Source organism: Anser brachyrhynchus, assembly GCF_964034855.1.
Source record: "Anser brachyrhynchus genome assembly, chromosome: 3".
Lineage (NCBI taxonomy): Eukaryota > Metazoa > Chordata > Aves > Anseriformes > Anatidae > Anser > Anser brachyrhynchus.
This window is the reverse complement of record NC_137696.1, coordinates 108,352,779-108,379,826: the sequence shown is the minus strand read 5'-3', so window position 1 is coordinate 108,379,826 and position 27,048 is coordinate 108,352,779. Positions and strand designations below refer to the sequence as shown.

Here is a 27,048-nt window from a genome sequence, read left to right as displayed (position 1 = left end):
GAGGTTCATAAATATATTAATTCCACTAAGTATTAAACAACAACAACAAAAAAAGCTACCATATAATCATGCTTTTCCACTGAAGAAACCACCCCTTGTGTGCAGCTCAGACAGCACTATATGCAATAATAGAAGGTGGCAGAGGGTTGTTTGAACAGTGTGTGTATTGGTTGCAGAAAGACAAATGTACACATAACTGTTAGCATTCAAAGAAACAACTTACCTACATTTACCATACTTTAATCTTCTTCCTGCTGCTGTTAAGATATAAGACCTCTTCAAGACCTACAGAAGTCATGTTCCCTAATTTTCCTTACTGTGATAATCACTTTAGATGTTTCAGATGTATACTGTACCAGAATGGTATTGTTTTACTTGGGCATAACAAAAAAACTGCCGTTATCATTTTCACTTTTGGAAAACAGGCACAGGAGTCTTCAACAGCCAGAAGAAACCAGGATATCAGCTTTATGTCTCATCTAATTGACAGATCCAGCAGCACATTGACTCTTGCCACAGTACTCTAAATTGACTCAAAAATCTTGACTTGCTTTCCTGAAGTCCTGACACATCATTCTCACATTCTGAAGAAGTTTTAAATAGTTGTTTTAATGCAGTTTTAAATTACAATGACAAAAAAAGGAAAAGCTGTCTGACTACTTTCTTTTAGTATTCTGGGTCTCTTGTTTCACAAAGACCTGAAAGCTCTAAACACTTTCAAAGAAGGAACCATGTAAACTAGACCAAGAGAATCAGGAGTGTGGAAAATATGTGAATATTTTATTTAGTTTAGGTCTTACAAGGAAAATCCTAACACGAGCCAATCTGAGTATGAAATAGTGTCTTAATGGGATTGATTAAACTTCTATCATCTATAATTAAGCTTCACAAAACATCTTAGAATATACTAGCAAGAATAGTCCTTCACTGGAAAGGGATGAATTAGGTAAAGAAATAAAATAATGTTTTAAAAGAAAGTGCTTGAATTCTGAGAATTCTTTACTTTTTTTTTTTTTTTTTTTTTTTTTTTTTTGAAATTCGTTGTATAAATGTCTTTACCTGGGTAGTCACTTAGAGGTTTTAGTAGTCAGTAAAAAGAAGTAGATTCTTCTGGGATATTATATGTCTTACATTAAAATTTGTGTGCTAAATATGTAAAATACATATATGTGTAAACAGGTAAAATATATTGGATGACTTGTGCCTAGTAAGTCATTCTCTATCTTGAGTATAAAAGTTGTTTAGAATACTCCCCTAAACATCATCACTAAGATATCATCAGTAAAAGGTGAAATTCACTGTAAACAGTAAAGTCAGTAAGGACAAGTCTCACTTGCTGTGCCTACCTACCTGTAAAATGTATATGGATGGTGGAAAACTCTACCCTTTCTCTGTTACCTTCAAAGCAGACAAGCAAAACTAGAATTCAGATATTATAGGAATTCTTTCCATCTGAATGAGAATGGACATGACCCATCTTGTCCAGAGAAGCTGCCAGAGCTCATAGCTGCACACTGCAGAAGGAACTATGTCATTTGTTCAACCTACACACAGATGAGTTTCAGGATGAATTCATCATATGATCCCTAAAAAGAGGATAGTTTTAAAAACTTAGTTCATCTCCATGCATGGTATGTGTACAAACAAAACAAAAGTGCAAAATGAACAAGAGTTTATTTACAAGTCCACAGCTATGTTTTTGTGTCTTTTATTTATCTATTTACCCGTAATAAAGTAACTCTTTGTCTCTTGACTAATGGGTCATTTTTAATTGTTTCCAGTGATATAGAACATAAATTATTCACAGTTGTTCATTTTCAATAATTTGAACAATGGCATGTAAATCATTTTATAAAAAAAAAAAATCAAAGCACTTGTTCCTTTTTTAAAACACTTTTGAGGAAATGTTCTTAAAGTACTTTATTTCCTTTTCATGTTGACTCTATTCGTATGAAACATTGCTGCCATTTTAGAGACGGTCATTTTATCATTTGTATGGTTTTGCTTTGTTTTGTTTTGTTTTGTTTTTAGTGTTGAATTTCTCTCTCTCAAAAAAAAAAACCAAACCAAACCAAAACAAACAAACAAAAAAAAACAGAGAGAGGATATGGAATGAAGAAAGAAATAAGGCAGCAACTGACAATATCTAACTTTTCAGAATTCCATCACGTTTTGGAAAGGAAAATTAGCCAACTTACAGTGTATTTTTTTTCTTTTTTTTTCCATTGTTTTTTGAAAGCAGAGGAAGGATGTGAAGAGATAGAAGTGTTCAAAGGAAATAAAAATGAGAAATGAGGTGGGAGAACCTAACTACAACTTAACACAGCATAGCCGAATACAGATCTTCAGTGGAAACATAAGAGTAATAATTGAAAAAAAAAATGTGTATGATAATGTAAATCTTTTCTAATTTAAAATCAAGTAAAAGTAAAAAGTAAAAAAAGTAAAAGTCACCAAGAATGTGCAGTTAGTTGACAATAGTCAGTGATTCAGGACTATTTTGCAAAAGAGACTGGTACATTGATAGAAGAACAAGTTTGGTGTTTAGTGGCAAAATTTTGACACCCATCAATTCAGTATTTCACTGAGGAGACCAGGTTTAAATTTAATTTAAGGGTCTTCACGAGGATTATGAGGAGGATTATTGGCATTCTCTCAGTCATTACTGGTCATTTTGTACAACTACTTGTTCTTTATTGTGCAGGGTAAATACCTGTTCACAGGTAGTTACTTCTTGTCTGGCTTCTGGGAAGAGGACATGCTCCAAGAAGCAAGCCAACACTAACTTCTTTGCTTTGGGGAGGTGTTTGGAAAATCTGTTCACTGACTTCATACTTCTGTGGGATGTTATTACATTACTGGAGAAATGCTTGGGAGATGCTCACACAGGAGTGATCATCTATAGGATGGAACATTTCTGAAGGATCTGTCTAAAAACAACACAAATTTGTATGTTTTAAGTTAATTATCTGCCGAATGCCCATCTTATTCTGGTTATTAGGGACATTCAGAATATAATTGCAATCTTGATTGATTCATTATTTTCCCGTTTGCAGGTCACAGTAAGCACCAACACATTTTTATAATAATCATCTACAATTAGTGGAGTGAATGGGGTTTTGAGTGTGACTTCTCCATATAGTTGTCTATTTTCATATATCTATTCATAGAGTTTCGCTACTGGGAAAAGCAAGAAAATATAATTAGCGCTATTTTCACTGATGGAAAGAAGAAATGGCCTTGTTACAAAAAGGCCAAGTACACTTATCTTCCAGGTGGAAAACATTCCATATTTTAAAGGGTAGATTGTTTTAAGCACAGTGCTTTTCACTGCTTTTCCATGTTGTGTCTGTATATGTGTGCGTATGTTATTTTGTGACATTTTAAATTTAAAAATTTTATATAACTACCTCAGAAAATTTGTTGCTTGCCCTAGACATCAGCTGTGACTTCACATTGTTAAAAAGTCATGTCAAACACTGCCTCCCTAGGAGACCATTAGCAATAACTGTGCATCAGGAAGTGTCTGGAGTTATGGAGTACAACATACCCTGTCTTAGTCACTTGGAGCTAATTCTGCACCAGTGGTGCTCGGGGCAGAGGCTGTGGTAAGTCACAGATTCAGCATCTCCATTGTACCAATGGGATTGTCATTCCTGTCCTGCCCATGTGATGACAAGTCATGTCGTCTCCACACTGTCATAGGCTTCCACTGGAGGAAATAATTTTCCACTTTTAGCCAGATGCCTGAGATGCATCTGCTGCTCCAAGATGGATTTGAATAGCCTGAAGGGAGAAGGCAGAGATTGGCTGGGGGCTTTAGGAGGCTATTTGCTCGAGGGAAAAGCAGGGAAAGACAAAGACCCCAAAGCCCTTCTCTTGAAAAGTGATGAATGCTTCCTACAAGGCATTGAATACCTCTGTCTGTCACCTTACAAGTCTGGCTGCATAGATTGTTACACTTCTATCACAGTGTCCTCTCAGAACTGACCTTAATTAAGTTTCAAATTATGGTTGCAAGATTTGCAATATTTCTCATTTGCAAATAGGAAACTGAGGTCCTGTAAGAATAAAGACTGAATATATATACAAGAACACAGGTCTAAACACCACACCTCCGTGCACCTTTTGGTGTTTAATAAAAGTCTGTCCCAAAATAAGTTGCTCACATTTTCTAAAGGATACAATGTTTTCTTGTAAGGCTGATGTACACCAGGGTCTCCTGTGAGACCTAGTGCAAACTTGTTTGTATGGTCCTCAGATACTTCTTTTCTTCTTTTTCTTTAATATACAGCCATTGAATACGAAAAATGAAATATGATTGAAAAGAATGATTATGACTTACATATGTTTAGGATTTGCCAATAATTAGCGTGTATGGAGAATCAGTTGGAACAAGGCCATAAAATCATGGTTCACGAAAAAACATAGGAAGGTACCTAACTACCAAGATAAGAAGTTTTCAGTTTTTCTTCTTCCTTTTTATTCATTCATGTATTTATTTATCTGTCTATTTATTTATTTATTTATTTATTTATTTATTCTGGCTTAGGTTGTTTCCATATAATGTTATCAGGCTTGTAACCTGCATGGGAATGTCAAATAGCTTTTATTGCAAGCTTCTTTTATATAAAGCTGTTATATTTTCCACTAATTATAAGAAATTCCACCTCTGCAAACATGAGGATATGATTAGCTGACATGAAAGACACAATACAAGCAAACAAACATGTTAATAAATCCATCAAATGAGGCTTAGCATCAGCCTTACTTAATGCTGTCCATGTACAAATCAGCTTTCATTTGCCTTTTTCTCACATTTGCACATTTTCTTATTTTTAGATGAATTTATATGTTTCAACGTTACATCTTTCATTACATCTATGCTCTTTAAAGTTTTTCTGAAGTTGCACCTGGACAAACACCTCACATTTCATCTTTCACTGTGTAGTGGTGGCACAGGGTGATGGAGAGAAGCTGTGGTTGTGCTCTATCTCAGAAGTGGCTGTTAACAGCCCTTACAGGGAAACTTCTAGAAAAAAATAAGCTGTATATCCACGTCCAGAGCTAAGACTTGAAATCTCTGCTTTTATTAGCTTCACACCTCCCTGCTAACTAATTCAATATTATAGGATCCCAGTAGATTGCAGAAGTGGCCATTATTCACTATTAAATTCAATAGATAAATCATATTACTTAATACAAAGTGGAATGCAACTCTATCAGATAATCACACAGAACCCTTATATACTCGGTTTTGATCCAACAATTTGAAGTCAACAAGTTTCTTGGCTGATTTTAGTGTGTCCTTGGATGATTTTTTTTCTTATGAATGTTTGCTAAGTATAAAGACATGAGCCACACAGAAATGTATCCTTGCAAGATTAAGCTTTCCAGAAAAATGTTAATCCTTTGACAAAACACATGAAGTATTTCACATCTAAGAATTATTAGTAGGGGTGGAGCTTTTTTTTTTTTTTTAATTTATTTATTTGATTAAACTTCTATTTAAACTCTTTATTCCCTCTTAGCAAAGGTATACAGTAGGCATATTGTGTTTCATTTTGTTTTCAAGTAATAAGACTTCCAACTGTCCTTCTGAAGAATTTGAATAAAGCTGCCATTCAGTAATTTCATACTTGCTACATTTAACTTTGTCTTCTGCTAAATTACACCGCTAGCCTATAGACCATTACCCTCGTAAACAGAGTTAAAGCCCCTGTTGCTGTATTTCCCACTGAAATTACAAAAAAAAAAAAAAAAAAAAAAAAAGCTGGATCTTTGTGTGGTTGCGCTGCCAGCAAAGATGAACACTGTTATAGATGTCTGGAGAATGAGGATGTGAATTAACAGGAAATGGCAGGGTTTGCTGCTGGGTTAGGCTGTCACTAGGACAATTAGCAGTATCATTATCAGGTCCCCAGCCCTACAAATAGTGCAATGAAGAAAAGCTCTGTTAGCACCACATTAGTACCAAAAGACTCTAGCCAGGTATGAAATTCCAGCCATAAGAAAGTTAGTGTGACTGTATGACTTGTATTTACATTTTAGATTAGCAGAGAATCTCCACAGCCTATAATCAGTGATGTTTTTAAATAAATAAATACAAAAAAGCTCATTTTTTAATATTGAAAAATTCAAGAAGAAGAAGAAAAAAAATAAATTAAAAATACTCAAAGCAGTTTACTCATTTTTTCGAAATTAAAATGAGTTCTTTACAGGCAAATGAGCAGTTTCTAGTATACATGAGGAGGTCACCACACAGCATTTCTGGTACTAACAGATGACAGACATGATAATGTCTGATGACAGACATTCTAATAATTAGCTTTTTCTGTGTCTTTGCAAACCCATCTTTGTAGATGCATAGCATCTTTTCCTTGCTCTTATCCTTTTTCCCTCATTAACATTTCAATCAACTGTACTTTTCATTGGAAACCAAACTGAGAATGTGGGGAATTAATATTTCTAATGTGTTTTTAATAGGAAAAAATGTATTCTGGATGTCTGTGAGCTGTCTATTGCTTTTTGTTGTTATTCCTATAATTGAAGTTGCACAGTGTGGTACAGAGATGTATGATTTTCTTCCTCTGAAAGGACTGTAATTTAGTATTGAGCCTAAGGTAATCTTTAAAAGATCAACACTAAACAGCATTGAGAATTGAAGTAGAACAAACATGCAAACTTGTCTGTAGAAAGAGCAACAGATTATGAAGTTAATGGTCAGAAATCTGAGGTTTTACTTGCCTCATATGGGTGTATTAAAGAGAGAAATCTGCATTTCATGCATGATTGTTTAGATCCTTTTTTTGTGGATCTCTCCCTCACATAGATCTGTTCCAAGACTGAGCCCTGGCAAAGCACTTCTCAAACACTAATATTTTGGGATGTGTTTTTCTGACATGGTGAGGAGAATCATGACCTCCTCTTGGTGCCATCAGGTATGCATACATCCTTCTGATCTTTCTACTGCCCCTGCCACCTTCCACTATTCAGGCTGGCTTGTTGCTGATTATGGCTACATGGTGTGGTGTCTGCCCTCATGCCAAGGCAGACATTTCTGGCACTCATTCACCAGAGGGTTACTGCTCCAGTTGTCTCCTAAGCTTCTTTTCTTCTTCTTTTTTTTTTTTTTTTTCTTTTCTTCTTTTCCTGCTCAAAAGGAGTTGTGTTAAAGTCAGGGAGATGAAGAGATGAAGAAGAGCCCAGGCTTGATGGGAGTAAGTATAAATAAATAAGTAAACAACTGTAAATGCATATTGTCAAATTATAAGGTATGTTTGTTGTTGTTGTTGTTGTTGTTTTGTTTGTTTGTTTTTCATGAAAACTCAAGCTGTTAAAGTAATTTATTCAAATTGTCTCAGCAGGGATCTTGGCAACGTAGGTCAAGGTGGATTTCCTGGTAGAAAAAAAGAACTGTTCTGAAATTCTTGGTGGAACAAATCCCGCAGAAAAATAAATAAATAAATAAACAAACAAATAAATAAATAATTACAGTGTTTTCATATTTACATTAGACAACTGAAATACAATGGGGAAGTTACTAAGCCACATATTTTAGAGATCAATGAGCCATATATTAGTTTCACTCCCTACCAATTCAAATGCATCATTCTCAAAAGAAATACTTGGATTATTTAAAATAAGTCAGTAATTTAAATCTGTTAATAAAGTAAAATGCAAAATCATGATTTAATCAGTGAATGCAGCTAACATAACTACATAAACATAAAATATTTGATGTAACATGGAAAGTATTAGAGGGGCTGTAGAAAACATTTTGTTAATTATGTTAGGGCTATTGGTTAATTTTAAAATAGTATTAGGAATAGCTTGATAGAATTCCTTATCTTTGATAAAAGGTAGCTAATTACAGGGGTTAAGAATATGGAAGTTATATTAAAATGTTAAAATAAATGTCTCTCTCCCCCTGTTTGGCTGTTCCAGAACAACTGCACAAAGAATACGATGGCTGATAAATAAAACAAAGTATACAGTCCTTAAGGAGCATGTGGAATTCATTGCCATGGGAGGCAGTAAAGTGGTTGTAGGGTGGTTGTATTTAAAAGAGGATTATTTTACAAGCAATAACACTGAGCTAAATTGTATGGAGCAACGGAGCAACATTCTTCACAAGACCCCTGAGGCCAGCTCAGCATTTTCAGCTATGGCAGCAGAGCATTTTGTGCCAGCAGAGAGGAACCAAAGTGTACAGAAAGATGACACAACAAAAAGCTAACCAAATGGCAAGGAAAAGCCAAGACGAGTGGAGGAGTTGGAAGACAGTAATAAAACTACAGCTTGTCCAAGCTCAGCCAGGCTTCCGTCAGTGTGCATCTCTTCTCCCCATGTTTTCTTGTTAACTGACTCAGAGCTTCAAAGGCACTTGGCCAAGGGGAAATTAAACCCAGGAGCCAAGGTGGAAGCCAGGCTGGCTGTATCTGGCCATAGTGAGTCAGCTTTGGTCTGGGAATATTTTACTGATACATTGCAATATTTTATAAATATATATACATATTTTCTTTTTTCTTTTTCTTTTTTTTTTTTTTTTAATGAACAGTATTTGCTGAAAAAAAAATAATAATAAAGAAAAAGAGGTGAATGTGACCACTCGGGGAGCAGGGAGTAAGAGGACAGCTTGGAGAAGACATACACAGGAGGAGGAAATAATACAGACACTAAGAGTGCATCTAGGGCAGTAAAGCCCACTGCTAAAAGCCTCTTTCAGAAAACAGCTTCCTCTCACTGCTACCCTCTTCCCTGGGAAATGTTTGCCTTCACTTTTCTCAGCAGGTTGCTGTTCCTCTTTGTCAGCCTCCTCCATCTCTTTTGGGCTTGGGGGACATAAATATCTCTTTTGGCCCTTCCTTCAAGTCTCATCCACATAGTGTCTTCATAATAACCTCTCCAGTCACTCAGCTGGTTTCACATGTCAAGAAAATGTATACAGGTGAGCTGAGAAACAAACTTTTTCTGAACTGAAAAAAATCTTAAATGGAAAACTGAAGTTTGAATTCAGGAGGCAGGACAACAGAGAATCAGAGAAATGATTTGAAGTATAAGATGGTATGGGTGAGGAAAGTGCTATTAAATGATAAGCATTTAAGTGTTTTATTACCAAAACAATGGTAGTGATTGTGACTGTAAGCAAGTGTGCTTACCCAAGCAAACTAAGTTATGAATTACTGGTTAAAAGTTGAAGTATTTTCCATGTGGTGTATTTTAACACAAGGATAAGGGGCAAATTCTAATAACCAAACATGCTAACGAGGAATATGTTAATTTGATTTCATTATGAAAAAAAAACAGCATTGCAAACCCCTACCTTGTGTCAATGTAGGGAAATAAAATTTCAAAATGAAGATGATGGGATCAGACTAAAATTCTGTTTGAAACAAGAGTATTTTTTTAAATCCTTACATTGCTTATAAGGAACTTGGGAGACAGCAGGTTAAAAATTCTTATGGAGAAAATTGCGTATGCCTTAGTCCTACATTAAAATAATAATAATAAATATTATTATTATTAATAATAATAATTAACAACAACAGCAACAGCAACAGCAACAACAACAACAAAAGAGTTATTTTAAAGTTTTGGCATATGGAGTTATTGTAGCTCACTGAACAGCCTCCCCCCCCCCCCCCCCCCCCCCCAGCCTCATGTTAGATACCAGATCTCTCTTCCTATTACATAATGCAGGGAAATATACATATAAAATAAAGTTATTTTAAATACAAAGTTTTGCAAGAATTAGAGTTGCAAGAGTTTGGGGAGTTTTATATGTTCCAAGGTTCTATGTCTGATGGAAAAGCTCAGTTTACTGTGAGCATATTTGCAACTGCGGGGTTCTGCAGGAACTTGAAGAGACAGAAAACAGTGAAAATGCAGACTCACAATGTAAAAATATAGGAAAACTCTTTGTGATCTTCCGTGGCACTGATGTGTAAGGCTAATAACAGCGGCTTCCCTCCACTCTTTTCCTGTCCTTACCTAAGAACAGATCCAGATGTTGCGAGAACGTCACCAGAGGGAAGCAGGAAAAGGAAGGGTGAGTATTGTTGAAGAAAGAGTTTGGGATGAGATTTTGCTGGGTCAAACTGCCGAACTATGTGGAGGAGTTGGTGAGCTGAGCTCAGGTGGACCAGTGAAGCTGTGCTCTTGGACTTCTCCTACCATTTCAATGTGTTTCCTTGAAATAGACAATCCGTCTCTTAACAGGAAATACTTCTGAAGGGTTTTACTTAGCAAGGAAGATTGCTGAAGTCCCAAGTCAGCCTCCATTAGGCAAGCTACAGAGGACTTCCAGTGCTAAATAAGAAGTCAAAGACAGATTCTGAGAAGGCTCAGGTGGGCATGTGAGATATTGCTCTTTCTTAGAAGCCAGCACTTTCTAACCTTAATTCAGAGAGCACTGACTAACATCCAGGCAAATACAGGAGGTTGACATCTGTACATTTCCCCACTGCCAGTGTTTTTTAATATACTAGGAATTTTCTCAAGAGTGGACATGACGTGTTATATGGTCTCTCTGAGGGGATTGGTGAACTCTGGCATTAAATACTGAGGGCAATAATTCTTATATCAGATTTATTTCCAGATAATGTGAACTACAGCCTGAAATTAATCGTGGGCCTTAAATGCAAATACATCTTTCCCTTTACATCCAGACACTTGAGGATTACTGTCTTTATATATGGCACAAAGCCTATTTTGATGACATTTTGACCATTCCTGTTGGACTGTAATCGTATAAGGACATTGCTGAAGCCATGGTGTCCCACGGGGTCCTGTGCTGTTTCTGGACCATACATGTCGTTGCTATTCCTTTTCTTTGCAAGTCTTAAGCACTACTACAGTTTAAATGCAGATGGTAAAATGAAAATCCTCTTTACTCGAGTTGATATTATAACACTTTCCATTGTCCCAAGATGTTCCATGCCAGAGGTGAATATCTTAACACATTTAGGGAGTGCTAACATATGGCACGTTTCACTGTATTGGGAACAGTGCCCTTGACACTCTTCAAGTGTTCACAAAAAGCAGACAGGAACTAAAACCTTCTATCATCCTTCATCTTGAGATTTTTCGCTATAAGTTCTTCAAATCTGTGAGTTTCTCTTGTGGTCCAGAAGTTGGATTATTTGCTAAATCTCATGATCCTCTGTCAGTCCTCACTTCATAAAGATCATCTCTTAATTCTACCACACCATGGATTTGGATATGGTTGTTTCAGGCCTTAAATTTACTCCTTTGTACGATATCTGTAAGCTCTTTTGGGTCATATATTTTTCAATAATATTTTTGCTTTTTGTAAAAGGCTCTTTTTATACAATCTATTTTCCCTACTGATAACAGCATCTTCTTTCTTGGTTAGCCCCTGGCTGATGTCAGTAGCTCTTTGAGAAATCATATATACTGGAAATGAACAAGTAAAGACGAATCAATCCAAGCAAATTAAAAACACAACAGCAGTTGTAGAACAACACATATCATACATCCTTGCATAAGAGACATTGGCTTTAGTTCTTTCAGTGTTTATAATTCACTATACAAAAAAACTCTCGTGGAAAGTATTTCTTTTTAACCACAACAGCCCAGTGGCTGAATTTTGTTCAGAGGAGTAAGAAAAGGTTTTTCTCAAATGACATCAGTGTTCACTACTTGAGGTTATCATCTTTCACTCTTCTCATACCACACTGAATCATGAAAGTTTTTCAGAGAAATGCTGCAGCTGGCTGAAGTTAAAATCAATGCCATGAGTCTAAATGCAGATTTTATAAATATATATACATATATATATATTTTTTTCTGTCCCTAAGGTGTATTCTTATTTGTTTTCTCTTTCTGATCATTTTAACTTAATTCATACAATTTTCTTTCATTTTGTTTATTTTCTTTTTCCTTGTGCATTCTCTTCATTCATCTTCTTTCACTGGAAAGGTTTTTGTTTATTTGTTTGTTTGTTTTGTTTTGTTTTGTTTTGGTAGGGTTTTATTTTTCCATTTTTAGTATACTAGATTTATTTTATTTATTTAGTTTTTCCGGACTACTTTCCTGCCCTCTGATCACATCCCTTTATGCTACTTTTTTAGTATAATCTTGATTAGTTTAATCTTGATTTCTCTGTAAATAGTATATCTGTTTTAAGCGTTATCTTACTAGATATACTTGCTCTGGTGTTACTTCTGAATTGATCATGATCTGAGTAATATGCTCCATACATCACCAAAAGCAATTTTTTTTGTGCTGAGAAATGGGTCTATGGTAAATGACTAATCCTAGAAAACAGTAAAAAGAAGGTCTCAGTTCTCACCAGTTTGCTGTTGCCATCGTTACACTGTACATGAGAGAGGGAAGCTCTTATGTTCAAGGATTTTGACCTCTGAGTCTTCCTTCAGTCAGAACTCCTGAAGCATTTCCTTGAAACACTTCAGGACTGGGATTTGTTACCATGGCTGTTGTTAGACCTCTATGAATCATCATGAATTCATCTATCCAGCGTGTATCAGTACGACAGATATGATAGACATCAAGTGGCAGAGGATCAGATATGGTAGATCCCTTAGGGAGCTGTCTATTCCTCATTGTTACAAAGCCAAGTGATGTTACAAACACCAGTAAAAGACACCTGTTTAGGTGTGGTTAGCACGTACAGAACAAGAGGGGCATGAGAAACCTACCTTGAAGGGCAGGAGTTGAACACAGAGACATTACTTTCCTGCTGCCCCTACTTTCATGCAATATGCATAGGGAATTACCAAGAAAGTGGGCTTCTCCAGTCCGTTCATAGGAAATTCCTTCTTAATGAAACATACTTGTCAGTTAAAATATGTTTTTGGAAAGATATATATATATATATTTTTTTTCCATTTGAAACCCTGCTAGTCTTTCTTTCAGGACTTAACACATATAAAAGCCACTGGTGTTTTGATTTATTTTTACTTTGTTTGCTTTCAGGGGAGGTAAATGTCAGTAATACTACTTGTTTATCTTGCAGACTGAGCCCCTCATTTAACAATAGAGAAGGTATTACTTAGTGGGAACTGATCAAGATCTTTTTGTATGACTCTGCCCAAGAGTCCTGAACTGCATGGATTGCTTTAAAAGACAAGATCTCTTCTATATCCACGTAAGTGCAAGTCTGGCCTTAACTTTCATGATAGGAAGCGTAAGACTTTATTGTCTTGGTTTTCTGACATATCTCCAGTGTGAAGTCAGCAGGTCAAGCCATCTGTTTTTGGTAAATTCTCATGTAATGTAAAACAACTGTTGCTGTCATTGTAACTTCTCTGCATGGGTAGATAGTCCTAGAGCCAGAACATCATCTTCTAGCACTTAATGATGTATTCAGAGAGTTCCCAAATCAAGGGAATATTCTCCTTTTAGAAAACTTCCTGGTTTAAATGAAATCTATGAAAAGAGACAATTGTACTTATTTACTGATATAAACTTTTAAAAAAGAAGTGATTGAATTTGATATTTAGGGTAAAATTGACTGGCAGAAGATGGGATCTGTAACTTGAAAAGGTCGTTGAATGTTGTCCAGAGGAAGGACACTTCTAGTATACAATTAACAAAATGATAAGTGCTATTAATTGGTCCCTTTGCTTGTTCATTACCACTTAGTGGGAACTAAGTGAACCCCTCTCACAAGGCTTTATTAAGCAGCCTAAATGCAGGTTCCTAGTATCTTTTTTGATGATTGAGCAACAACATACTCTGTCCAAGATGACAAAGGACAGATATTTATTGTGCCACTCCATCTTCTGCTGGAGCGGCTGCTGATGACTCAGCACTTACCTTATAACATTACTAGTAGCACCAAATGCTTGTATTTATATAACTGAATAACAACCATAATGTTCATATTCTATAAGTGGTCACAGAACATAAAGGAGTAAATTTTACTTCTGAAAAAAAAAAAAGATAACAGATTTTGAGCAATCTATTTGTATGCACTTAGAAAATGGTAAATACTAGCCAGCAACATGGATTTGTAACAAATGCGATGCAGTGTTCATATGCAGATTAGGACACCTTAATTTAAACATCTATGTGTGGATGTCCTCCTACCAGCTGGTGCCCAAGCTCCAATTACACGCTATAGAGATTTAGCCAATGCAATCAACGGATTTTGGGTGCAAACTTGACCAAATGTACATAACATCTTTAATGTGAGATTAAAAAAACTCTCTAGGCTGAATGGCTGCATGGACTGACTGACTGAAAGTCCATTGACTAAAGAGATAATTTAAAAGACATATGTGTATAAACCTAAATGTAAATATATTTAATGTCCTTAGATGATACTGAAATACATCTATTATATTAAATTCAATTAGTTCAATTTTTATTGTAATAAGGCTTCTGAATTAAAGGAAAGGATGTTTTGGGGAAAATGTGGTATGCCTTATTATATTTGTAAACGAATAAACACATTATTGTGAGCTAGGGAAATATCAGCTTGATAAAACTACTCTGAAGTGGGTGCACAATTGCTTGAAAAGCTGTCCTTTAATAATAGTTATCAATAGTTTGTCATTAAACTGCAAGGATGTATCAAGAGGACTTCAGTAAAAATCTGTCCCATGGCTGGTAAATCATTCAGTGACTTCATTAATAATTGGGATGATGGAAATTAGAGAGGATGGTTATTACATTGTCAGGGTGACTACAATAGAAAGAGCTCCAAAGACAGAGCAGGATGGTGCTAGAATTCAAGCTGATATCTATCAACTAGAGAGTGAGCCTGCAATAAAACTCATTGAGGACAAGTGAAAAATACTTTACCAAAGTCAAGTAGTTGACTATACGAATACAAGATAGGGAATGACTGGCTGGAGAGCACTTCTTCAGAAAAGTGCCTTATAGTTTCAGTGGATGGCAAATTGAACTTTAACCAGCAATATCATATGGTTGTGAAAAAACACAGCAGAACAAAAGAGACCCAAGCCCCAGCAGGTATTTCCTAACATGTAAATAGGGCTGCAGCATGTAAAACAAGGGAAAAAAAACTTTCTGTTAGATTGAGTACTGAAAAGACTTCACTTTTTTTTTTTCTCTTTTTTTTTTCTCTTTTTTTTTCTCTTTTTTTTTTTTTTTTCAGGCTGAGATATCAAACAGGGCAACATTACCTTGCACAGGTGTGAGGAGCTGTTGGTATCAGCCTGATACAGCAGAGCAATTCAGGCGCCTTCAGCCTTCAGCGTTCACCTCATGGAATGGAGAATGAGTTTTAAGCCCTTTGGAAATATGGCAGCTAGCAGATGTTTAAAACCTACTCATCCCATCCCGCTGTTTATAGTTATAAGTCCCAGGAAAGAAATAAAGAGTGAAGAAGCACTCTCCTGACTCTGGAGGGCTACAGGTAGCCTTGCCCTGAGTTGGGGGCTATTTGCTGTTTTTTATTGTTTTGTTTTTACCGTTTCCTTATCTTTAGCTCTTGTATAAGAACATGCTGGTGTCATACAAAAATGCAAGGCCTGGTTCCTTTCTTCTATTCTGGGAGAAGGGAGTAAAACCTTCCACTTCCCCCTTTTATGGAGTGATTTCATCCACAGATATTCCAATAATTGAATGAAAATGTAAATAATATTTTAGCTAATTTTACTTCTCTGTGGTCATCTGTTTACTTTCTAGAATTGTGTGTTTGCTCTTACAGTCATCATTAATCTTAAAATTAGGGTAATCTGGCTTGAATGCACAAACATTTTTTCACGTAAATGTTTCCATCAACTTCCTAATTCCCAACTCAGAAATTAAGCTATTGAGTAATCAATAATCGTGTTTGCTAGGAACAGCTCCCTTAGCAGTTTAATGTCTAAGTCCTGTTATAAGGAAGGCAACAGCAAGTTTTCTATTCTTTTCAGTAAGAAACATATAGGACCTCAGGTAAAAGAAGGTTTGCATGTGTTTGTATGTTAAACTTTTTAGAGAATAAAAGGTGACAAGCATCAGGGAAGAGGAGTAGACTAGTAAATGTTACAGAGAATTGGAGATCAAGGTTTATTTTTTCTCTGCTTTGTAATCAGGAGAATAAATTTTAATTTAATTCTTTAGACTTGTTTTACAATTGCTTTATGTTAATTTGCATTTTAAGTTTCCTCATGGCCACTGAAGATCACAGTAATGCTGGGGATTAAACATGTGCCTAGATGGTCATCCTTTTTATTTGCTGGTGCAAGGAAGGTGATACCAATATCTTTCTGAAGTAAATACTTTTCATTCAGAACATCCTTTCTCCTAAAATTACAATGAATGAAAGAAAATCAATGTTGCCATCATCTAGTTTATGCTTATAAACTCTATAGTTGTAAATCTTAATCTTAGCTAACACAGATAAACAGGACATTTCATCTATCACTTTGTGACTCATACCCTAAGACTCTTTAAATGAGAATTTTGAAGACTATTTGGTATGGAATGTATTTTACATAAAGCACCGTTGAGTGTGTCCCATCTTTTTTGGAACATATGTAAACCCTAAAATATGCTTTTCAATTACTGCATATGTTTAATACCTTAGCTTTCCCCAACTTAAAATCTGCCTCTTTCATTTTCTTTTTCTTTTTTTTTTTTTTTTTTCTGTTATTGCTCAAATTTGTTTGGAGATGTCTTTAACCACTGCTATTTTTAAAAGATTTTCAATATTGTCTTTATTAGGACTTCCTGAGGGATGAAGATGGACTTGAAAGAACAGCTGTGTGATGGGCAAGATCTTATCTGGGATGAGGATTACACCAATATGTATTTTAATATTGTTATTCATAACTTACCAGAAACGAAAATTCTCCCGTGGTAAAGATAAAATCTTTCAGCTATTTAAAACATGTGAGTCAGTCTTCTGATCCTCTATGTGATTTAGCCAAACATACTTGTTCATAGCTAGGAATCCAATGTGTAGGGGCACTTCTTTTGCCATGGAGATCGCTGATCACACGGTCGACAGCTGTGATCACACATGCACAGCCTGTTAGGTAGTAAAATAGCAGCAGATCAGTTAGTGACACTGCTTCATTTATATATCCCTAAAGGAATACACATCTAAGTAAACAAAAATGACTGTGTTAAACAATATCCTGTGCCTCAACTTACCCAACAGAACCCACCTCTCTGAGAGATGCAAACCTGCCCTGGCTACATGGTTTCAGGATTTGTCCCAAGATTGTTAGCCAATGTAAGGAGTCAAAAGAGTTCTGTAACAAAGCAGTGTTCAGTCATTTCAGAAAGTTTCAGCTCCACGTGATGCTGTGTCCAATAAATAAGATTGCTGAGTAATGCACCAAAATGGGAAAGTCCATGGGAGGTAGGTGCCATAACCAGGGACATCTCACGGAAGATCTGAGAATGAGGTGACGAATCCCAACACAGACAGGAGATAAAAATGAGCAGTGGCGTTTATGAAATCAGTGCAGCACCCACACAAGGAGCTCTTTAAGGCACTTTGACAAGCAACATAGCTCTTGCTGTTCATGTGCAGGTTGTGAGCCATGTATGGAACACGGTGGTGGGGTGAGTCAGCCTGCCAAGTGGGGCTGCCTTACCTGAAGGCCATGATTCAGCTGAACAAGGCATAGTGTCTATAAGCGGGGCATGGATGATTTCCCTAGTAAAAATTGTTTTTACTGGCCTGCAGTTTACTTTAGAAATGAGGCCTGTGTCAAGAACATAAACATTTTAAGCAACAGGAAAAAGCCATCTGGCCTCATATGCATACTTTTTTTTTTAGTATATCGTAAGCCTACTTCCCTGCTTTTTCACTATTCTTCTTAATCCTTTCCTCCTCCATTAAAATAACAATGAGAAAGGAGAGAAGAGGGGAAAAAAAGCTGCAGAGGTATCTCTTCAACTCATTTCTGTACTTTGCTGCAATCACCTTTCCTGCTAACTTATTCAATATGTTTATTATCCTTTACATAAATAGTTCTGCCTGACTTCTCAGTTTCCTCTTTATTTGAAACCATTTGTCATTTTTGTTTAATATCTAATTGGGTTTGAAACTGTACATCAATTTTACCCATGCTTATATATGAATTATATATATAAATATAAATACAAACTTATACATATATAAAAGTGATAATATTTCCAGTTGGCCAGGCTTTTGTTTTGTAAGTGATAACAAATTTAACAATTTTAACTTTTCATTGCTGGCTAGAGCGAAATAGTGAAACCAATTACTAATTACTTAATTTGGGGAGCTATATGGGAAAATCATTAAAAATATTAACAGATCACACAGTAACAATATTTGACACAACTATGATGTGCAAACAATATACAGATGATGAAGCAAGAAAGAGAAAGACAAGGGAATGTGAAATATTATTGTGAAAAAAAAGCTAAAGTTTGAAATAGCAAATGTCAGGTTTCAAGACAAGGTTTTGATTTTCAAGCTCCAATAGCAGAATAATGAATGGAACTGATTTTAGTACGTTATTCAGAAGATGGCTAAACTAGTAATATGTATAAAATGATACTTAAAATTTGGGTAAAAAAAAAAAAAGAATGGAAGCTAACACATATGTATTTTGTGCACAGACTTTTTTTAGGTTTTGTTCCTTCTTTTTACTTCTTCTCTTGAAAGAAAAAAAAAAAAAGAAGAAAAAAAAAGAAAAAAAAAAAAAAGGCAAACCAATCTCATCCCCTCCAACCTTGGAAAGTAAAATTTTCCGAACATTTTGATTTAAGACATATTTTGTATTTTGAAATCAGTTACTGTATCATCATTGGCCTCAGCATTTTCCCTGTGGAATACATCTTCTTGTGCTGAACCTAGCAGAATACCAGCCTAGAGGCTTCTGGTGAGAACACTTTTCTGCAGCCCTGCCAGCAGGCTTACAGGAGGGCTCCTGCTCTGTAAATTACTGTGGTTTGACAGTAGTCATGGATTTGTGAAACCAAAGACAGCCATTGGCAAACCAGACATCGGCAACAATGGCTCTAAGAGAGACTTTCTGGACATCAGCCATTTTGCTGATGAACAAGAATTATTGTCAACATTTACAAGTTCCACATACCCTCCCAATTCCCCCAGTCAACTCAAATGTGTATCTAGGAGGAGTTTGCCAATGACCTGCACCAAATTTCTTTGGACAGCTTTATATATCCAGCTTGTAACAGTTGATGAGGTGAATTCATTGGAATGTTATACCTAGTGATTTATGAAGAAAATGTCTGTAATCTTTCCTCTAGGTTAGAGCCACCTGGCAACAGTGATGTGGTGATCTGCCCAGAACAGAGTCAGAAATGCTTACCCACTGAAGGCATTTCAGCCCCACAAAAAAAAAAAAAAAAAAAAAAAAAGTATTTGTGTGTTAGTTTCTTAATGTCTCCATATATTTTTACTGATCCTTCCCATCATTCCTTCACACTTTTTTTTTTAATAAAAATAAATTATTTTTTATTTAGTTGTTTTTTGTTTGCTTGTTTGTCTTTGTGTGTATGAAGGGGTGTGTTGTACACATAAGGAGATCTGAATCCCCTGGAAACATCTTTCCGTCAGTTGCATGAGGAGCCTAGCATACTTATGCTTTTAACTAGAGTGAACCTGAAGTCAGGGAATCTGAATGACATATTTATTCAACTTGTGAAGGCTAAATCCACAAAGACTGTATCTACATTAGTGAACTAAAATGAACCAGGACACAGGGCCATGCCCTGGCACCCTGTAGTCCTTACTATTTAACTCTTAGCATTGTCCCAGATGTAGTTTTGACCATGGCCAACTAGTAGTCCCAGACGGTGCCTAGGCACAGGTCAGGGGTTAGCACAAGCCAGGGACTGCTTTCAGTAGGTAATCTGAACACAGTTACCTCGTTTCAGGTAAAGGTGTTGGTGGAGAACAGACAAGAAAATTTAACCACATGGATGGGAGCAACCACATGTCAGCTGGCCTCGGGGCTGGAGAACAGCCACTGGCCTATTGTCCTAGCTAAGGCAGATGTAACCAAAAGGACATAAGTGTTGCAACCCTTAATTATATGTTCTCTACCACCAAGTGGAAAACAGCAAGGCCCTCTCTTCAAAGCAAAAGGAGTGTTAGCAAAGAAAATGATCAAAGAACTCCTAGAGCTATACAGCAGGACATTCTAAAGAGAAGAATAAGAGTTGGGCCAGATCTCCAAGAGTAATGAGATGCATGTTTTCTCAGGATTTTCAGTGATGATACCTCTTGCTGACATAGGCGTCTTAGGATAGACCTTTTTCTACAAAGGGTCATGCTGAATAATGTCAAAAGAAATTTGACTCAAAATAGTGGATGAACTAGGAAGAAGACTGAGAATTCAGAATAGTCTCTCAGATCTTAATACTCATTTATGCAGAATGCAGGAATGTGGATTGGACTAAATCAGAGCAAGTTTGATGCTGCCACCTGGCAGTTAGAAAAATCACTAGATACTGAGAAAAGTCAATTGTCAGTCCCTTCACAAGTGCACCAATGCAAAGGGTCAAGAGAACTATCATACCAGAAGAATCTTTTTTTTTTTTCAAGATTTGTATTTTTTCCTCAAGAAGATAATTTATATTACCTAAATAAGATAATAAAAAATGTCTTAGACTAAATGTAAGCTGAGCTTTCACAAAATGGCACGTGCCAAGAACCTGCTCTGCAGCTCATTCCAACTGAAAATTTGGTTGAAGGGCAGCAGAAATCCTTTGCCTGCTTCATCCCATAATAAATCTTCCTCCATGGACAATGTGAAAAGGAGGAGATACCTTAGGCTTATACCTGGGATTTGTTCCAGTACAGAAGTAGAAATCATCCCAGACACATTTGAACTGAGGAGCTGGGAAGAGCTCGTGGCTCCTACAGTTCAGAGTTGAAGAACTAGTGTGAAGTCTGCTAAGAAAGAGCTTTTTATGTTGGATTTAGATGTTGTTTCATAAGTCATAGCATTTCTGTTCTTGTCTTTTGAGATAGGTTTAGGTTCTCTGCATTTTAAAGCAGAGAACATATTTAGGCCTATTTTTTTGCCTATATAAGATGTCTGTAAGATGATAGCATTTATTTATAATGTTAGACCTTTATCCAGAACAGAGGTAGCTCATGCCAGTACCTTTCTTTTTAGCACTCTGAGTATTTCCAGCTGGTGACACCAAATAGCCTCCATTTCCTCGTGTGGAACACTCACCAGTTGTTTTACCCCCTCCTCCTTTCCTTTTTATTTTTGCTGCTGGAAGGATGTGGGTGATGATTTATAGAGCATGTCCAATTGGCTCTGTTTGTCTGTGCTGGCCTGCTTCATGCACACTGAGGTCAGTGATGTATTTGTAGGTAACCATCCAAGGAAAACACCTCACAGCAGGCAAAAATGCTAACTAAGTAAAACAAACTCAGGAATGTGATCATCTGTTTAGCAAAGTTTTCAGCAGTCTTTTCCATTACACTAAGCTTTCAGTTAGGTTCTACAAATTCAGAAGTGAACACAGCACTGAAATACCTCAGACATCTTCAAATACATAGGAGACTCGATTTGTCAAAGGGGGTTTGGGTGGGGGAACAAGGAAAGCTCCTTTTAAAAGATGGGATAAGCATTTTACTCCAAAATGCCCATAGGAGAAAAAAAATAAAAATAGAAAAAAGATTGTTCATTAAAGGCTATGGGTTTTATTCACATTTTAAAAGGCAAAACTATAATCACAGAACAAAATCATCCCCTGTTGCCGCATTGTTAACTGCATAGTAGGTCCCACTACTTACATCTGATGTGATCCCCAAAGAGAAATTCTACTGACATCAAGGGGGATTTTGATCTCATCTGCAGAGCTGCGAGCTGACCTCTCTCTCATGTTTTCTGCAGTTGTAAGGTCAAAAACATCTTTCATCATGACGCAGTGCATAGTGAGTGCAAGAATCCCACTTTTGCATGAGGGCAAGATGTGATCACAACCCCTCTGCCGTGAGCATGCAGGGTTGGATGCTGGGGGGAGACAGGGGGAAGGAAACAGTGGGAAGGAGTGAAGTCCTGGTCACAACTTTCTTGGTGGAGTGGGCTGGCCACAGGCAGAGCAGCAGGCTGTGTTTTTCTAATGAGTGGTTTCCTTGAATGGGTATAAAAAAGAGCACATGGGAGGATAATGATGTGGACGCTTGTGATGCACAAGCGCTGCCGCATATCCACAGCACAGAGTTACTGGCCCATGCGGCAGAAAGCCAAAAATGACAGGTAAACTGCAACAGCTCCATACCCCTCTGAATACCGAGTGGCATATGCTGAGCCCTTTACAAATTGCCTCCCCCGGCCCGGCCTGCCCCCAGCCCCTTTGGAGGAGCACAGTCACACTGTGCCCATCTGGCAAAGCCCGGGGCTGCTCCTCGCAGCTTGCTGCTGCAGCGGGCTGCGCTAATGTTTGCGTTTGTGGTAATTGGCTTGTATCTGATTTCAGCTCATACGGAATGGTAGAGGGATAGCAAATTATTTGCAAGTGGTTTGTAGTCTGTGTGATTTTTTTTTTTGAAGAAAACTACAGCTGCGTATATTCCTCACTGTCATCTCCACCCCCAACCCTGATTTAATACTCACTTCCAATCCTTGCTTTCCTCAGCACACTTGCTTGTGAGATAGGAAAGGCAAACACATTTTCCCACTTTTATAATAGCTCTGCTGTTCCTTGTGCAAGGACAAAAGTTTTGACAGATGAATCCATATTGGAGAGACTGTGTACCATCACCTCCAGTTCACTGGCCCTCAGCCGCAGTGGGCTAATTCTTAAAATCCTTAAGCAAGGCAAACTTCCTCCTAATTTGGAGACAAAACCAGAGGAACTTGATCTGATTTGTTTATGCAGTGCTTGTTTTTTATGGACGTTTGGGGAAAATGAATCCACCAGGTCCAGCTCTGCAGCTACATCAACATTATTTAGGCCCTGGCTATCACAGAGGTAAACTAGTCTGGCATAACCCAGAGGAGAGACCTTTTCTTTAAGGGAGACTGCAGGCCTACATGACAAAAGGAGGAGAAGGAGGAAATTGGAGAAGGAAGAAAATTGGAAAGCTACTGCCAAAGCCTCCATGTTTGTTTTTTTTTTTTTTTGCATTAGCTAGCAGTTACAAAGAGGAGTCTTATTGCCCCTAAATGTATCTGTGCCCCAGAATCAGGGAGCTGCATCCTACTTTCAGGCTTTTCATGCCATCAGTTCCTAGGTAGGTGGCGGGCATCTGCTGATGAACACAAGGCTTTATAGAAATGTTTCCATAATCCAATCAATTCTTCTTAAACTTCATTATTTTTGGCCACAGAACTGTAGGTGCTATTGTGCTCTGTGAGCCAAGTCTGTTACCATGAGATAAGAAAGACATGGATCAAATTTGCATTTTTACATGTGCAAATGAGATGTCCCCAGCTTTCCCTCCCCTTCTTTTTCTAATGCTTGTCCTTGTTTTTTCAAGTCTTTTTATTTTATTTTATTTATTTTATTTTACTTTTTCATTTTATTTTATTTTATTTTATTTTATTTTATTTTATTTTATTTTATTTTATTTTACTTTTTCATTTTATTTTATTTTATTTTATTTATTTTATTTTATTTTATTTTATTTTATTTTATTTTATTTTATTTTATTTTATTTTATTTATTTTATTTATTTTATTTTATTATTTTATTTTATTTTATTATTTTATTTAAATCTTATTATTTATTTATTTATTTTATTTTGTTCTGAAATATTTTCCAGGTTAAAAGCTTGTTTTTCTCTGTAAACACCATGAAATATAACACAGTGCAATACTTTATTTGTGATGATACATTGGTTTCTAGGTATTTATAAAAATAGTTATGAGGCCAGAAAAAGCTAGTGCTAGTGACGCTAGATCATGTTAGTGATTTTCTCCAGAATTATTGCATTTATAATACTTTTTCTGCTTCAGTGGGCTTCTATCTCTGTGCTGAGCAGTGTGAGTGCCTATATGACACAGCTCCTCCTTCTTTTGCACACATGCACGTACATATGAAACCGAAAACCTGCTTTTCATTAGCATAGCCAGCACAATGGAGGCAACAGTGGAAGCAAGGAGAGAATTTGAGATTTACGGCGTCAGACATCTCATGTGAATGAATGTTCATGCCTCAGAATGAAGCAGTTGCAGATAGAAGATAAGCCTAGCACTGAAAAGAAAAGCTGCTGTTCCACATTGTGAATATACATACATTTAATTTTTTTTTTTTGGTAGCTTCTTATTTCAATCTAATTTGATACTTATGACATGAATCACAAAGCATTCTGATTCATTCACTCTGTACACTGATGTGAGCACACTACGCACATGTGGAAAGGTAAAACTTCTGTTACAGATGAAGGGAGCTTTGTCAGCATCGCAGTCACAAAGTCAAGGGCTTCAGGCTAATGCACAACACGCACAGAAAGCCCTGCACACATCTTACTCTGTTTACAAAAACTATGAATGATAATTTGTCTCCATGGCAAGAAAATATATTTTTTAAACATTGTTTTTCTTCTTAGTTTTATTTTAATTTTTGATATTAGCTATTAACAGCACAGTATGTCTAGCAGGAATGTATGTTTTTACTATTGAAAAATGGAATATCATTAACAAATGATTTTTTTTCATATTCAGCTGCAGAGTCATTTAGAAAATCTCTGATTTCCTGCTGAGAAATTGAACCAAGATACAGTTCAGTCACCCAAGTACAGCATCCGGAGTCACTAATTCTTGAATTATTTTCTTTTCCTTTACTTGTGCTGACTTTCCCTGGAACTGTGACGAGGTTGCTCCTCCTCTTTGTTCTTTTTTTTTTTTTTTTTTTTATCACACAGTGGATTGTATCCGCATGCTCTGAACATCCATGTTTCATAGGTATTAAGGAATCAGATCCAGGCTGCATGAAAATGACTCCAAGCTGATAAAATTCAAAGCAATTCATTCAGGATTCAGTGGCATATCCATCATATTTGAGTTTTTCTCAATATTGGCAAAGCAGTTTTGAAGATATATGTGGTTAAATATCATTCTTAGATGAAGTGTATAAGTCAGCCAATGTCCGTTGTTACTGAACTAAATTAATCACTTAGGTAAATACTCCGGTTGTATTAGAGTTAACCGTTTTTAATGAAGAAAAGTTATTGTTTGCATTTCAAAGCTGAAGAGAGATTTAGAAAGGGGGGATATTAATAAGCTGAACTGTTGTGGGCTTAATACGTACATTAAGAGTTGTCTTCTGGGCTCTTTCAAAGTTTTGCCACTGTGGTATTCCCCTGCTGAGGCTCCTGTACTGTGTGGCTTTCAGTTGGCAGCAGCCAGACCCATCAGAGCTGAGCATGAAGTGAGAACTAGTCTGTGAGGTGAACAAAAAAGTATGGTTTTGGCATATTAGATGACATTTGAAACACTTTCAGAAAATAGTAAATTCAGCCAAAAAAATGCGGTTTTGATTGTCCCTTATGAATGCTCAAGCTCTCAGAATGGTTCCAGCTGGCCGAAACTCTGCTGGCTGACTCGCAATAGAAGTGGAAGTGTCAGCTCATGGAGAAGGTGGGAGTTCGGGTCAGCTCCTTCCCTGACTGTGGTTTGGTGCATCTTCCAAACCACCACGTGCTGCAGCAAGAATTTCTTCCCCTGGAAGTTTTCTGCTGCTTATAAAATGCTGAAAGGGGTTCCAAAACAAACTAAAAATACTGTATGGTTCTAACCACAAGTCACCTACAATTGGGCTGTTTGAGTGTCAGTCCATGCATCTAAGAGCTGACTGCAAGTGCCATGGCATCAGGCAAAGAGGTTGAGAATGTCCTGCTACTGCTCAGCCCTCACTAGCCCAGGGAAGAAAGTATTGCCTCAGTGGTAGGAGATGTAACTTCAAAGTTTTCTAAGAGACAAAGGAACAGTTTAACATGAACATTTAGTATCCCAAAGCTGATGTAGGGAAGAAAGTTATTCTCTGTTTTCTGTTTAGTTTGATCATTCTAGACATTATTTCTATTTGCTTTTTTGGAAAAAAAAAAAAAAGAAAAAAAAATCTTTTCTGTAGTAGGTAATCTGAAAAAAAAAATCTTGACTGTTAGGGGGAGGGGTAACTTAAGAAAACAGTTGGTTTGATGCAGTTTTTCTTTTTTTTTTCCTTTTTTTCTTTTTTTTTTTTTTTTTTTTAATTCAACAACCACAGTGAAAAATCAATTATTTACACAGCAGAGAAGGTTAGTGACCCTGACATAGATCCGGGGCTGGAGCAGAACCAGTGCAGAATATGGTGCAATCCTGTGTTAGTCTACCTTATTTAGAAAGCACCTCCTGAATCTGTGACACTGAAATAGGCAAAGTACATTACCCAGGTTCTCTTTTTTATTATTATTATTTTTTTTTTTTCTATATTGATCTTTGAATGAAAAACACAGTAGAAGTGTAATACATTATTACTGCTATTATAATATTTATGTACCAGGCTCACGTTCATGTATTTTACTTTGCTTTATCTGCTCAGCTTCTCTCTATAAGAACTAACACTACAAGCCTGGCAATCGAACTGGCAATAAGAAGAGATTACTGTGAACATGGAAAAAAAAGATAATGTTCTTTTTTTGGTCCTTCTTACATTTTTATTACAGCTCATGTATATAGCTATAAAAGAAAGATATTCAGAAGATCTGGAACAAAGAGAGAAGGGAAAAGGAATGCCAGGAAGGAATTCACTATGTAGTGATTTCATATGGCTTTGCAATACATGCATTTCATCAGAGAAAGGTGTAACTTACATGAAAACTGACCATATTCTAGATGTGTAAGAAAAAGAAGATATCTTGGCTACATGGAAGAAAATCCCATACGGTGAAAATAAAATAAAATAAATTTCTCCTTTTCTATTTCTAAATAGTGTTGAGAAACGCTATTTAGTGTTTCTAAAAATACAAAGAGAAATAGTGTCTCTTAGCCTTCAGACATGGCCAGGGTCAAACAGCAGAAGGAATTTTCTGTAGTCAATTTCTAAACCTCTTCTAAGTGACAGCTTGTCCCCAAAGCCCAACACAGCTGCTCTTCAGGTGATTACTAGATGCTCTCAGGACTTTGACTTCCTCTGGTAGTTCTGCTACAC

At 36.5% G+C, this 27,048-nt stretch overlaps 1 long non-coding RNA gene across 1 annotated transcript; it reads left to right on the top strand.

Moving 5' to 3' along the window:
- The first annotated feature begins 97 nt into the window (after positions 1-97).
- LOC308191762 lies at positions 98-16,798 on the top strand. The gene is made up of 5 exons (XR_013948261.1): positions 98-7,220; positions 9,999-10,051; positions 10,222-13,132; positions 15,110-15,370; positions 16,666-16,798. It is a non-coding gene; the product is annotated as an uncharacterized lncRNA (long non-coding RNA).
- Positions 16,799-27,048: the final 10,250 nt, after the last annotated feature.